The sequence below is a fragment of the Glycine max genome, chromosome 14 (genome assembly GCF_000004515.6).
Source record: "Glycine max cultivar Williams 82 chromosome 14, Glycine_max_v4.0, whole genome shotgun sequence".
Taxonomy (NCBI): domain Eukaryota; kingdom Viridiplantae; phylum Streptophyta; class Magnoliopsida; order Fabales; family Fabaceae; genus Glycine; species Glycine max.
In genome coordinates, this window is record NC_038250.2 from 29,400,743 (window position 1) to 29,415,570 (window position 14,828).

Sequence of the window (14,828 nt, forward strand, 5' to 3'; positions counted from 1 at the left end):
AGATCCTACTTTCCCACTGACCATGAATCCATGCTACCAATAGTGAAGCACAAAATCATTAGGAAAAGTCACTTGAAAACACCAACCTTATCATACCAATATTTCCAAATTCTGTCAGACACATAACAGGATAGCAACAGATGGGCCTCCGTTTTCGATTCCCTCCCACAGAATGTGCATAAACCCAAATTGTCCTGCGCTAAAATCCATTTCCTCCTCAGATTAGGTCGTGTTGGAAAATTCTGCATTACAACCTTCCACACGCAAAGAAGCACCGATGGAGGTGCCTTAACCTTCCATAAGAACTTGAAGAAATTATCAAACTGCAACATGTCTGTTTGTTCACTACTACAAAAGAAGCATTTTACGACGCACATTCTAAGATAGTTAATATGTGACCGTCTTAGAATGTAACGTGGTGGCAAACTTGTAATTAAGTAGCGAAAATTTGTTTTCTACGATATACATACTAAGACGATCGTTAATAATCGTCTTAGAATGTGCTTGGTTGGCATTTTCGTAATTCTTGGTAAAACAACAACGACAGGTTTCAATGAAAACCGCATTGGTTGCATTTAGTCTTTTTGCACACCAGCCCATTAGGTTTATGCATTATTGAATGTTCTCTACTCACCTTTGTAGTCCCCGCCATCAAAATACCCATTTCCATCGCCTCTCTCCTTCTTCCTCTGCCCCCAAAAAAATGAAGCGCTTTATGCTCCCAAGAAACCCTCTCACGGACACAGTAGAGCTTCCTTCTTCGCCAAGCCCAACCCCAACTACCAGCTCTACCAAACCCCGTCCCTCTTCTCGCAAACACAAACCCTCCAAAGAGAACAACACTCCCTCTTCGATCTCAATCTCATTACTCCCTCCCCTGCCGAATTGAAGAGCCCCTTGCCCCCGAGACCCCCTTCTTCCAACCCTCTCGAGAGCAAGCTCACCGCCATCGATGTCGTAACCAACAATTCCCTCCCTGCACCCTCCGATTTCGGCATCAAGGTAATGATCTGTGTGCCGATTTTCACTCCTTTTTTTCTTTGTAGGTTATTGTCAGGATGAGGCCGCTGTCTTCGGACAAGGACGAAGGAGATCCCACAGTTCACAAGGTTTTAGTGTGTGACAATTTTAGTAGTGTGTGTGTTTTGGTTGACTTTGGATTTGGATTAATTTGGCAGGTTGTTGTTAATGCGGAAATGGTTGAGTACTATGATATTTCCGGTTGCTATATTCTGAGGCCTTGGTCAATGGCAATATGGGAGATCATGCAAGTTAGTTTCTTCTTATTTTTATTTTTTAGATAAATGAATAAGGGGATGCGTTTGTGTATAGTGTACTTGCTTTATACTAGAGTTTCATTTAATGCATGAGTGCTATATTGCAAGAACATGAATACAGAATTGCAGATTTATTTCTTTTAAATATTTACATAAGTCAGAGTTGCTTTAATTTCGAAAACAATGTGCAGTAGTTTTTCGATCCAGAAATAAAGAAAATGAAAATCAAGACCTGCTACTTCCCATTGTTTGTATCTCCTGAAATTCTACAAAAGGAGAAGGACCACGTTGAGGATTTTGCTCCTGAGGTGAGAGTTTGTGAATCTGTTGGCCCATGTAATGTTGACTGTTCAATAAGTTAGTTTAAGTTTTTTTTTTTAACTAAGGAATATTCTCCCAGAATATCCTATAGATTGGTTTGGTTGTAAAGATTTGGAGAAATAATAACTGTTACATGTTAAATATCTTATCAATATAAAGAGGGTAGCCTTGGCCTGATCTAGAGGTCATGCGTTCATGTCCATGTCCTGGTAACAGCCTCTCTGCTTGCAAGGGTAAGGCTAAAAAAATCTATCCCCCAAGACTAAAAAAATCTATGCCCTGCTTGTTGTTATGTAAACTAATTTATAGTATGGAACTTTGTCTAGTCCATTGTGTGGTGCTTATAGAAGTTTTGATTTCAGGAGTCGTCAGTTTCTTTGGCAAGAAGGGCACACTGCTTTTGCAACAAAGGATGAAGCAGATGCAGAGGTGTTTCATTAAATAGTTATTTTAGGAATTTGTCTTTTTGAATCAGTCAGTTGTATAAGCTGCCTTGATTTCGTCATCTTCTGTCTTTGCATGCTTAATGAAGAGTTGTCAAGGCCCTTCTCTTGGGGTTCTGTAGTACTTAAGTTAGTTATGATCTTCCCTTTTGCTTTAGGCACATACTATCTGCATGTTACTTTGTATTTTTCGTCCACCCAAGCAGGCTGATGTCCCATCTTTTGGAAATTTGTTTTCAAAATATTCTGAACTATACTGCTTCAGGTTTTTGAGATTCTGGAATTATATAGGTGTATATACGAAGAGTATTTGGCGGTGTTGAGGTATATGTCTGATATTCTTGCATAAACAGTTATGTTATTTTAATGGTTTAAGCTGCTTATAAAATTTTGATGTTCAATTTTGCTAGGCGTTTATTCCAAACACTGGTCGTGGTATCCAAGGTGCAACTTCTCATTGTTTGGGCCAAAATTTTGCTAAAATGTTTGAGATAAACTTTGAAAATGAAAAGGGAGAGAAAGCAATGGTCTGACAAAATTCATGGGCCTATAGTACTCGAACTATAAGCTTTAATTTCTTGAAAAGTTTTTAGCTTTCGCAATTAAAGTAAATTTTGAGAACAAAAAAAAACAATCAAAAATAAAAATTGTTACCTTAACTCCCTCTTCCTCTATTTCTAATTATCCAAGTTTTTTACTTATTCATGCATAGTTTTTTTACTGAAGTGTATTATTATAAGTATTTATATAACTATTTTTTTAATTAAAATTAGAGTTTTACTTTGGTAAAGTGTTCAATTTTTATTGTCTTTATTGTGCGAGTTACTAAGTGAAACTCTAATTTTAGTTTAAAAACATTAGAAAAAACATTTAAGGTACTACTCTTACGTTTTATAAAAAAATAAATAGAATAGATTTTGGCATAAATTATGAAATACAAAACAATACTTAGTCGATAAATTTTAAATAGACAAAAAGTAATCAATTCACCTAATTGTGAAATTATTAGTATATACTAATAAAACATAGGGAGATAGAAAAATGGATGATTCGTTTATTAAATAAGTGCAGTAAAACTTATAACGTGTACGTCTTCTGTAAGTTTCCATCTCAATAGTTTGCAATTTTGAATAGTGTATTAACGTTTCCTATGCTAAATTTTTCCAAAGACAGAGATTTGTATGTTTTTAATTAATGTTCTGAACGATTAGTACGTGGTCCAGCCGCGTGATGTTGCCTCGATCGGGTATAATTTATATCATATTTAAATTTTCAAGTTATAATCTTGACCATCCATCTAAATATGATGAACTTTTTATAATAATAATAATAATAATTCATGGGCTTGTATGGTGGTCCTTCTAGAGAATGGAAACCATGTCCTATATAAGACATTAAAGTATTAAAACAGTTAGGAATTTATTGATGAATTAAAAAAAATAAAATATAATAATAATTAACTAAGAAGCTAAAAGGCATTATGACATTCATGATATATTTGTTGTAGATTCTATTTTAATCTCTGAAGCTCTTCTCATACTGATATCAATTAACATTCCAAAGAAACATGAACAGGACTTGAAAGATGGAAATTGGGTTGGTGTCAAACCTAACCCCCGAGCTCTGGTTGTTAATATTGGTGATTTACTCCAGGTAATGATCTTAGCATTCTTACTTTATTCTTATAGAATAACATAGCTTATATTTTTGTTATGACTTATCATAATGTAAGTATTTCTATATAAGTCGTTTATATAATAAAATAAAACAAAAATAGTTAAATCAAGCTCCTATTTTGGTTGGAAGTGCAACAAAAAAACCAAGAAATATTTGAAAGTCAAGACAAGAGACTAGCTGAACGACACGCTATTTTTTAATACATGAGCCTTATATAAGATATTTTTTGCTATATTGTATTTTTTTCTATATTGTATTTTAACAACTTTAATACATGTGCCTTATATTTTTGTTATGACAGTAAGTAATTTATCTGCTTACTGTCTTCCCAAATTTCTTCTTGTAATCTTGTCTTATGGTTTTGTGTGTTTAATTTCAAAATTCTTTTTGGATTTCTATGTCCACCTCTGTGGTACTATGCAACAATCCTCTACTTTGGAAATTATTATAGGAAGGATCCTAGGGAATGAGTTGGGTTAGGAGCCTCTGCAATTGCTGTAACATTTATCTTCCATCTCTCTTGTTTAATTGTTTGTGTGCTCATGCTTACATTTTCCAAATTGCCATTGTCAACATAATGCACTAGAATATCATCAACCAAAATTATGTAATTCTCTTAATTCCCTGTACCACATACTAAGTGCGTATTTTTGTTATATGGTGCAATATTTATTTTGGATTAAAAGATGAGTATTATATTTGTTGCCGTCCAATTATTGTTGGGGATCGTATTGGACTCTTGCTTGTGATGATCCAAAATTTAGCATAAAACTTCACTCAATTGAACACGACATCATTACTGGAAGTGAAAATTGATTGTACAATCAAATGTAGTTTGTATATAATATAATATGGAGGAAGAAAGTCTAACGAATGTTAAACTTTTAAATGAGTTTTAATTAACACTTCTATACTAAAAAATATATTTACAATACTTGCATTTGAATGTGTATTTATTCCTTACTGGATAATGTCTTGAAAAATCATTGATATTATGTCTTCCTGGAATGCCTTCCTAAATGATTATAACTTTTTTGTGATTCATCTAATTGAATTATTGAATTATTTGCAATATAAAGTGGTGTGCTGGAATTGGGTATTGACTATTCACGTGAACTCCAACAAGTGGAAGGGGAGATCATCTAACTCCAACCAAAGGGGAAGAGGTCCCCTCGGACAACGAAATGCAGACATAAGCAGGTAATCCCACTAGTTGATGAGTTCTTGGATGAAGATTCCCGATCGAGACATGTAAAGATGGACCCACGTACCATGCTCACAAGAGAACATCTGCTCGGGTAAAATTTGCTTTTATAGTTTTTTTTATCCTGAAAAATCAATTATTGTGATCCCATAGTTGCTTAAACTCTTGAAACCAGAAGTGAGTTGCTTCTAAAGCTATAACAATATTTGGTAACATTGTGATTTTGTAGTTTTTTTTATCCTAAAATACAAATTGTTCTCTCATCTTATTTTTGTTTCAGTTTGCCTTTTTTATCCTAGACTATTATTTGTTCATGGTTTTAACCAATGTTTATATAATAAGTAGTGGTCTACAATTCTGTTAGTTATATACACTAACAATTTTTATTTTTGTTGATGTAATATTTATCATATGTCACATAGAGCAACAAAAAAAAACAAAAGAAACCCACAAAAAAATTTAAACATACTAAGACGGTTCTAGAAATAACTGTCTTAATATATTTCATATACTACGACGGTTATTATTATTAGACCGTCTTAGTATGTCGTTTGAAGAAAAAAAAATTAAACATACTAAGACGGTTCCGATAATAACCGTCTTAGAAAGGCAACACATACTAAGACGGCCTCCAATAACCGTCTCAGTATATGTCTCTTTTTAAGATGGTTGCTCTTACAACCGTCGTAATATGTGCTGGAAAATAATGTCTTCTTAAGACGGTTGTTATAATAACCATTTTAGATTCTAGAAACATTTTAAGACGGTTATTAAGATAACTGTCGTAAAAAGTTATACATACGACGATGATTTTTCCAAGTGTCGTTAAATTGTTTTTGCTTTTTACAACGGTTCAAAACCATCGTAAAATTGGCGATTTAACCGACATAAAACGTCATAATTCTAGTAGTGGTTGTAGTAGAGTGTACGCCGATGCAACCGAGTAAAGGTCCAATGATTCTAGCTTCCACCTCCAATTGGGCCTTTGGTGCTTTTTCAGAGATACCCCATTGACAATTGTCTGAAAGTTATGAACGATAGGGATCGTGGTAAAAACAGAAAACTACCTACAATTGAGGTCAGGTAAGGAACCTCCAGAAATAAAGAAAGGAGCAAAATTTGGAGCTGATAAATTTTCATGCCTTTATTCTATACTCATTCGTGCATATATATAGGTTATACGACTTTAGACACCAACAACATATCGTTCTAACAGCACCATTCACTAATGGACACCTGGATCACTACAGACTCTATTATAATAGAAATAGCAATTCCACTACAACAGAATTCACGATTACATTAATACCAAGATTTTGATTCTAACAGCCTAGTGGACATAATCCTCCCATCCTTGGGGCTTTTTACCAATACGTTTGGGCCTGTGATTGTGCTCTTCCTAGTCCTGATTGCTATCACATCTCCACCTTCCCACGTAAACCACCTGCTTCTCCATTGAAGATCCCACCCCCATAACTCACCATCTCACTTGCCCAAATCCCTCGATACATAATCCTTTTGCATTGAATTCCGGAATGATCTACTAAACCTTGTCATCAATCTCTCCTCACCCACCCATCTATGTTTCCAAAACACTATCTCACCCACATCACCTACACACGACACCATATTATCATCAAACCATCCTCCCCCCACACACCCTTCCTAAGTCCCTCCACCAAGAAGATTGTTTGGTCGAGGCTCCATTTTTACCAAGATGTTGCCACCCATGGCTTTAATCATCTCGTACCACAACCCACCATCCTCATGCATCATTCTCTACTTCCATTTTGCTAAAAAGGCATCTTGAAGAGGGATATATTTTTTATCCCCAACCCACCCTTGTCTCTTGGGAGGTACACAAGATCCCACTTAGGCTAGACAATCTTATTTTTTTCCCTCCAAGACACCCATAAGAAATTCATTCCAAGCTGGTGAACTTTTTCACCACCCCCTTTGACATTTTGTAGAATGAAAGCATATACAATGGCAATGATGTGAGAACAACTTTGATAGGGCATGACAAATGGATGGATCATATAAATTTTAATCCATATCCTAATCGATTGGATCAAACTAATCTATTAATTCATTTTGATCCATAAAAAATTATTTAATGCATCCAATCCAATCCGATCTATTTGATAAAAAAAAAATCTATGTGATTCATCCATTAATACTTTTTTCATGGATGGATATTCAATATATCCATAAAAATAATATTTTTAAAATCTCTTTTTTTTTTTAATTACTCTCTTTCTTTGTTTCATTGGAAGAAGAAAATGTACTTGCGAGGTTGGGACACTCCTATTTGTTTTATTTATTTATTTATTTATTTTTTAAAATATTTGGAAATGACAATTGTATTCTATAAACTAACCATATTTACAAGGATTCTTCCCTAATTATTTGAATCAATCCAGTCAAATTTTTTTATGCATAATCCAGCCAACTTGATTGAAAGCAATTATAATTTATTTTTTAATAACAATTATTATGACATAAGAAATTGCTTATTAATATAGTACATTTTTTCTTTAGAATTCTTGGTAGAAATTAATTAAAATGTTGTTATAGGATTACACTTAATTGAACGATGAATTAAAAAAAATCCCAAATCATATAAATCCAAATAACACAATTTATATTTTATTTTCAATTGCAAAAGATAAAATTTAATTTTAACTTGTTAAAGGAATGTATGAAATCACTACAATTTTTTTGTTATTAATAAGTAGATACTACAAGACCAAAACGTTAATTTTTCCATCACTCTTAATTATATTATTATTGTACATAAAATTTTTAAGAACTTGAAATAAGTCTCACAGTAAATCCAACTTGTTTGCATTATTTTGTTAATTGTAATAAGCAAAATAATACTTTTAATCCCGTAACAACCTCTATAGTATATAATGATGACTGATTCAATAATTTTGAACAGAATCTAAACTTATGGCTAAAAAACAAGAGTTCAAAATATAGACATGGTTGAAAAGTCTTCCATAAGTTATTGAACATCAAGATCCAATGCAGCTACAAAAGAGAATGAAAGTAAAAAAAAATAAAAAAAATAAACAACAATAACTAAAAAAACCTCACATTAAATAAAATGATTAAGAATAACAAGTTGATGGATACTAATTAACTTGGAGTTACATGAAACCAATCATTTAAACATACTAAGCTTCAACATTTTCCGATAAAAGAGAACTTTAATACATGTTAAGTATATGTTCACTAATGCTAAATGTTGATTGATGCCACTGTAGTAAACAATATACTCAATATCTCGTGTCATCTTTGGATATTACTACTATAAAAATGATTTTCTACTGCACGGGTTCTAAAATGATTGTAACAAAATCAATGATGTAAGTAAAATGGCGATATTTTTATAAATAATTATAAATTTTAAAAAATGGTTCTTAAAGAACCGACATAGAATCCGACAATACAATGCGAAGTGACTCTCTCTCACTCCTTATTTTCATCTTTTTAATCTCCCTCTCCAGTTTTAGAATATCCTAAATTCCTCCCTAGCCCACACTCACAATGCAGTCCACACTCTCCAATTTCATTTTTCACCGCCATAACCGAAACGAGCCTGGTGTCAGGCTTAATCGTGCCAATGAGGGATGAAGATGTTGACGTCTTGGTACCTTTTTTCACTCAATTTATATTTTAATTGTTCTATGTTAGTGGTACCTTCTCGGAATTCTCTGCGGCCTTCCCCACCGTAATAGAGAACCCAACAGCATGCCTTAAAGAGGCAGAGCCTGAACCGGAAATCCCGGTTTTCTCTTTCAAAACCCCGGTTCAGACCAAAGCAAGAAGCAAGCAAACCAGAAACGGTCTTCGTGTTTGGCCATTCCGTTCACCTTCCTTCACCAATTCTTCCTCAAGCTCCACCACATCTTTCTCTTCCTCTTTCTCAGCTTCTAGCCCCTTACTAATTTATAGCCAAAGCCTTCGGTGGCATGATCTTTGTCCTCGTCTACTACACCGTCGGCATTTCTGGTAACCCTACCTCGTCTACTCCACCACCTCTTTTTTTTATTTATTTATTACTTACTTTTTCGTTTTGCGGCGTCAACAACATAACTTAGGTGGACACATTAACACTGCCGTGACTTTTGGCCTGTTCCTGGCATGCAAGGTGTCTCTCATTCGTGCCATGTTCTACATGGTAGCACATTGTTTGGGTGCTATCTGCGGTTTTGGGTTGGTGAAGGCCTTCATGAAGCACTCCTACAACTCCCTCGGCGGTGGTGCTAACTCCGTTAGCGCTGCCTACAACAAAGGCAGTGCTCTGGGTGCGGAGATCATCGACACTTTCGTCCTTGTCAACACCATTTCTCTCAGCTACCAACCCCAAGAGAAGCGCTCGTGACTCCCATATCCCCGTATGTTTCTTTTCTTTACTCATGTTTATTGTTGTTGTTGTTTGTAAATCAAATCAAATCGCGTTAATTTGTGCAGGTGTTGGCCCCATTGCCCATTGGGTTTGCTGTTTTCATGGTTCACTTGGCCACCATTCCCATCACTGTACCAGCATTAACCCAGTAAGGAGCTTTGGTGTTGTTGTTATCTACAACAATGGCAAAGTTGGGGATGACCATGTATGCATCTATTGTTTACCTCTAACTCATATCATTTTGTTATTTAATTTATTAAATAAATGTGTTTGGTTGTAGTGGATATTCTGGGTTGGACCATTCGTGGGAGCGTTGGTGGCGGTGGCATACCACCAGTTTATCCTAAGAGCAGTGGCTATTAAGGCCTTAGGGTCATTCAGGAACAATCCTACCAACTAGTTACTTCATCCATAGACAGACTCTTTATTTTGTGTTTGCATTCTATGTGTGTGTATGTGTTTGATGTAGGAGAACCATGATGATGACCGGCCAATCTGTGTTTTCTTTCATTTGTAATTTACTATTTATTTATTTATTTCTTAATTTGCTTTTGTTTGTATCAGAGATCAATCTCCCCTACTAATCGTAGAGGTAATTAAGCAGGAAAAAGTTAAAGAATATGAAAAAGGTAGGAAAAGAAAAAAGATGAAACGAACAAGATCAGTGTTGAATCACTGGTAGCAAAAGAAGGCATGAATTTAGCAAAAGAAAAAAAGTTAAGGATATTGGTGGCTTGTTTTGGATTCATAGCCAGGTTACACAACTTGTGTGTTTTGGATAGACCTTTACCTTGTTAATTGAAGATTTTATGAAAAATTGTCACAAGCTAAAATGCTAATTTGATCGTTCTAATTTGATAGAAACTGTGGTGACTGCTTTAGTGTACAATTCTAGATGACATATTACATATATTTTAAACAAGAAATATATATTTTGCCAAGACTCTAACACTTAACACTAATATGCTTTATAAAAGTTTTGTCCATCTGAGTTTGGAAATGATGTGGACCGGACTCATGCAGTTGAACCAGCCAAGTCTGCATTTGCAACAAAGGCCAAAGTTCGCCGAGCTATTGAGGCTGAAGGAATTCCTTCACTTATGTGTCAAGCAACTTCTTTGCTGGTTACTTCCTACCCAACTTGTCACAGCCTGGAGCCACAACTGCCCCTAGAAACAGAGTTATATCCTAGGAGATGGAAACCCCAAAGGTAGTATACTATGAATGATGCAGTATTGTATCAAAGATTGACTAGAAATTACTATAAATTTACTTGTCACATTTTTCTTATTAACATTTGCTTCACTAATACCTTGTCGTTTAATGAGCTTGTTACTCTCTGGGAGGGAAAGATTGTTAAAACTCTTGAAAGAATCTATGTTCCAGAAGAACAACTCCTGAAGCAAATTGAAGGTTAGTAAGTGATCATTATTCAGGTTATGTGCTGGATTTAGCAGTGATAACTTAAGTAGCTGGAGGGAGTTCTTAGATTAACCAAGGTTTGATATCTAGGGATTATATTAAAAGGTGTCTGGAATTTTTAAGTTTGGAGACGTTAGGTAAGATAAGAAAGGAATTTAATTTATGTAGTGAGTGCGGTCAGAATTTGACAGCAAAGGAGCTGTCTTCTATCAGCTCTTGTATAAAGGTCTGGAAGAATTAAGAGCGGTCATTTTAGGATCTTTTAGTATATGTCTATGACATCACTAGCTCGGTATGATATCTTTGCATTTGGATATTGTTGAATACCTATTTAAATGGACAATATTTGGTGTACAAATGACCATAGTAGTCAATAGTTTGCTATAGTTAAGTGGAGCTTCCTTGAACCGCTATAAGATTCGAATGGTTGAGCATTTTTCAATAGCAGCCATTGTATCTGTAGTAATGGCTTTTCACATGTTGTAGCGGTGCTATGATTATATCAGCTTCAGAAAACAATTGTTGCCCCTGAAACATTGTTGTTTGAGTTTTTTTTGGGGGGTAAAATATTCCAACAAAAGTTAACTTTGTTTTGACCTTTGCTTCTTCACACTTTACAGGACTTTTTTTTTTTTGTTCTATTCTTCTTTCTCAAACATTGATTCATATTTCTAGACAGCAGCAAAGATTTGTAACTTTCAATATTCATGGGTACTTGGGATTCAACATTTTATCCCTAAAGTTTCAATTTTTTTGGCAACGAGCAGAGAAAAAAAAAAAGTGAAATAGATTCATAGGTACTTGAGATCCAAAGTTTTTACCCCTAAATCTCAATTTTTTTTAAAAGTTAGTGCAAAAAATAAATTGTTGCTTTGTTCAGTGGGGCAAAAAAATAAGTTTTGAAACCTCTTTATACTCTCTCTTAATTTGTGTTATTTTGTTGTTTTGTTTGGTTATTATTATTATTATTATTATTATTATTATTATTATTATTATTATTATTATTATTATTATTATTATTATTATTATTATTATTATTATTATTATTATTATTATTATTATTATTATTATTATTATTATTATTATTATTATTATTATTATTATTATTATTATTATTATTATTATTATTATTATTATTATTATTATTATTATTATTATTATTATTATTATTATTATTATTATTATTATTATTATGCCGGCTCTAGTTGAAGCCCCTTTTTTATTATGTAGATATCCAGCAGGCAAGATTCTTCTTTTGTTTGCTGGTATGCATGTTTGTTTCCTCAAAAAAATGAAGTTTTGAAGGCCCTTTTTTACATTGCGGTGACGGGAGTTAACGTTAATATTTCCTATCTCTTAATTGCTTGTCTCGATTTGTTTTTCCCTTTAATGTTATTATATTCTATGGTATGAAATTTTGGGTATTCTTAGTTTACTTTCTTATCTATTGTGATTCTTTTCATCGGAGTTCATGATGTTTGAAGTTAGAAAATTCTTAAAAGATACCAGTGTTTCAATCCTGATGATAAAAACTGCTAGAAAACCACCTAGTTATTTACTTATACTAATTAAATTTATATTGTATTCTATGTAGGTTTGCTTTATTCCGCAGTTCTACGGATCAGAATCAAAAGATGATTACTTCAGTCTACGAAATGGTTTCAAAAGATGCATGATTTAGTTGTCAAGTTGTGTAAATTTATTTTTAATAATGTGTATATTTAAAATTTTATATTGTAAGTATAATAATAGATAAATGAAATATTTAATGTTTTGGACAATTTTTTATTATATATTTTATTATTTATTTAGAGTTGAAAATTGATCCAATTCAAATCCAATTATTAGATTAGCTTAAAATTTGAAAATTTTATTATATTATTATTATTCAATTTTAGACAAACAGGGTAAGTAGTAGATAACCATAATTCAAGTACTTTATGTGCTGCACAATGTTGTTTAGGAAGTTGGCAATGAAGTATTTATCAAAGGAGAATGTGACTAACATATATTGTTTGCCTCAGTTGAAAGTAGCAGATTTCTCCTTTAGCTTTTAAGCTGTTAGCATACCCAGATACTTCAAGTATATTCCAAGGTACTTCTATATCATTGGAATAAGTTGACATTCTACTCCTACACTATATTTAGTGAACATATACTATGTCTTCTATACAATGTGGTATGTATTGGTTTTACTATGTCTTCTATAATAAATCTTTGCTTCTCTTCATTTTCAGGTCTTACCTTTCAAATAGGTTATTTTTTATATACAAACTTTTTATGTTAATTCCTATAATAACAATTACTTGATTTGAATTTAATTATTATTACCCTTCTATTGACTAGCTAATTCCAATTAGTGTGAACTCCTATATAGATTGTATTAATTGATCTCAATCTGAATTACCCTATGACAAAGGTTGTTTTGGAAATGTTGGCTTAGGAGAAAAAGATGATGACATGCAAGTGTTTTACTGCTTTGGTAAGTCAAAAAATAATCCTCTTGTGCTTTGGCTAACTGGTGATCCTGCATGCCCTTCATTTTCAGGTCTTGCCTTTCAACTAGGGAATTTTTTAGATACAAACTTTGTATGTTAATTCCTATAATAAATCCTCGCTGCTCTAAATTTTCAGGTCTTGCCTTTAAAATAGTTGATTTTTTAGATACACACTTTCTATGTTAAATCCTATAATAACAATAACTAGATTTGGATTGTGTTACTATTACCCTTCTATTTGACCAACTAATTCCAACACGTGTAAACTCCTATATAGATTGTATTACTCGATCTGAATCCGATATGAATCACTAAAAAAGCAGTTTTGGGAAATAGTTTTATAAAAAAAAAAACTCTTAACTGTGGCCTCAAAAATTCCTTCCCAAACTAAATTTTGTGGACTTAAATATAATTATAAATTGATAAGTGCAATTTATATCCTGATATGAATCTAGAGGGAGTAGTGTAAAAATTCTTGAGGGTTTCCTAGACTATCAATTATAGAAAACCAACAGGATCTTGAAATTTATGGTTCTCACAAACAATCAATAAAGAATAATAGATAATGATGTGTACCTTTCTCCATAGGAACTTCTCTCTGGTGCACTTTGATTTCCTTGAAAATGAGAGAAATAGGATTTCACTTCCTTTGGCCTTTCTTTTCTGTCTCTCTCCATTCGTGATGGCTATGGGTGAGAAAAGAGCACTTTCTGGTCAGGAAGGAGACCTTATTTCACGTTAGTGGGTATTAAGCCCCTTTTATAACCACTACTCCCATCAAGTAGCAGTTAACCTAGAAACTTCTCCTATTAAGCCCAATTACAATTTAGCCCTTAATCGTTAATTATTTATTTATTAGTCCCTACTAAGTCATATGCCTCTCACATGAGACATTAATTCTAACATTCTCCCACTTGGCTCATGTGACATTAATAAACATTATGGACTAAATAAATAAATAGATTAACTAACATAATGCGCATTAAAAATTGACTAAATTGTTTTATACATTGGGTACATCATAATTTCATGATTAAGAATAGGAACCAATTCGAGTCATGGCGGTTGTACATCATCTAATCGACATAGTCCCTTCCATGTACTACAAATTAGTCTTCTCCTTAATATGACCATTAGTTAGGAGTACATAATTGGTCCAACATAATGTCTTCATTCAAGACAAAACCTGTTAACATTACTTTAACACAAAAATGCATGCAAACATAGAGAACAGGTAATCAGAAACATATCATAATTGAGCTCAGAGTGTCAGCAAAATTACATAAGGTAAATTACACTTAATGATCATCAATAACAATAATGCCCATACTTTCAACATGTTCTATAAATGTCTTGGGCGGTAATCCCTTTGTCAAAGGGTCAACTATCATAAGCTTTGTCCTAATATGTTCTATTGACACTCTTTATTTCTGAACTTCTTCTTTCACGGCAAAGTACTTTAATTCCATATGCTTAGCACCCGTAGAGTACTTGTCGTTCTTAGAAAAGAATATTGCTGCGGAGTTATCACAATACATTTTCAGCGGCCTAGCAATACTGTCGACAATT

General features: G+C 33.3%; 1 non-coding gene and 1 pseudogene across 2 annotated transcripts; both read left to right on the forward strand.

The window, feature by feature from the left end:
• Positions 1 to 1,597: 1,597 nt before the first annotated feature.
• On the forward strand, positions 1,598 to 5,340 carry LOC100797138 (uncharacterized). Of its 2 annotated transcripts, XR_418050.4 has the most exons (4): positions 1,598 to 1,831; positions 1,961 to 2,365; positions 2,452 to 3,694; positions 4,798 to 5,340. It is a non-coding gene; the product is annotated as an uncharacterized protein (transcript). The 2 variants fall into 2 exon arrangements; XR_005888520.1 differs by having other exon boundaries at positions 1,961 to 3,694.
• A 2,338-nt stretch (positions 5,341 to 7,678) lies between these two features.
• On the forward strand, positions 7,679 to 12,542 carry LOC102662457 (aquaporin PIP-type-like; annotated as a pseudogene).
• Positions 12,543 to 14,828: the final 2,286 nt, after the last annotated feature.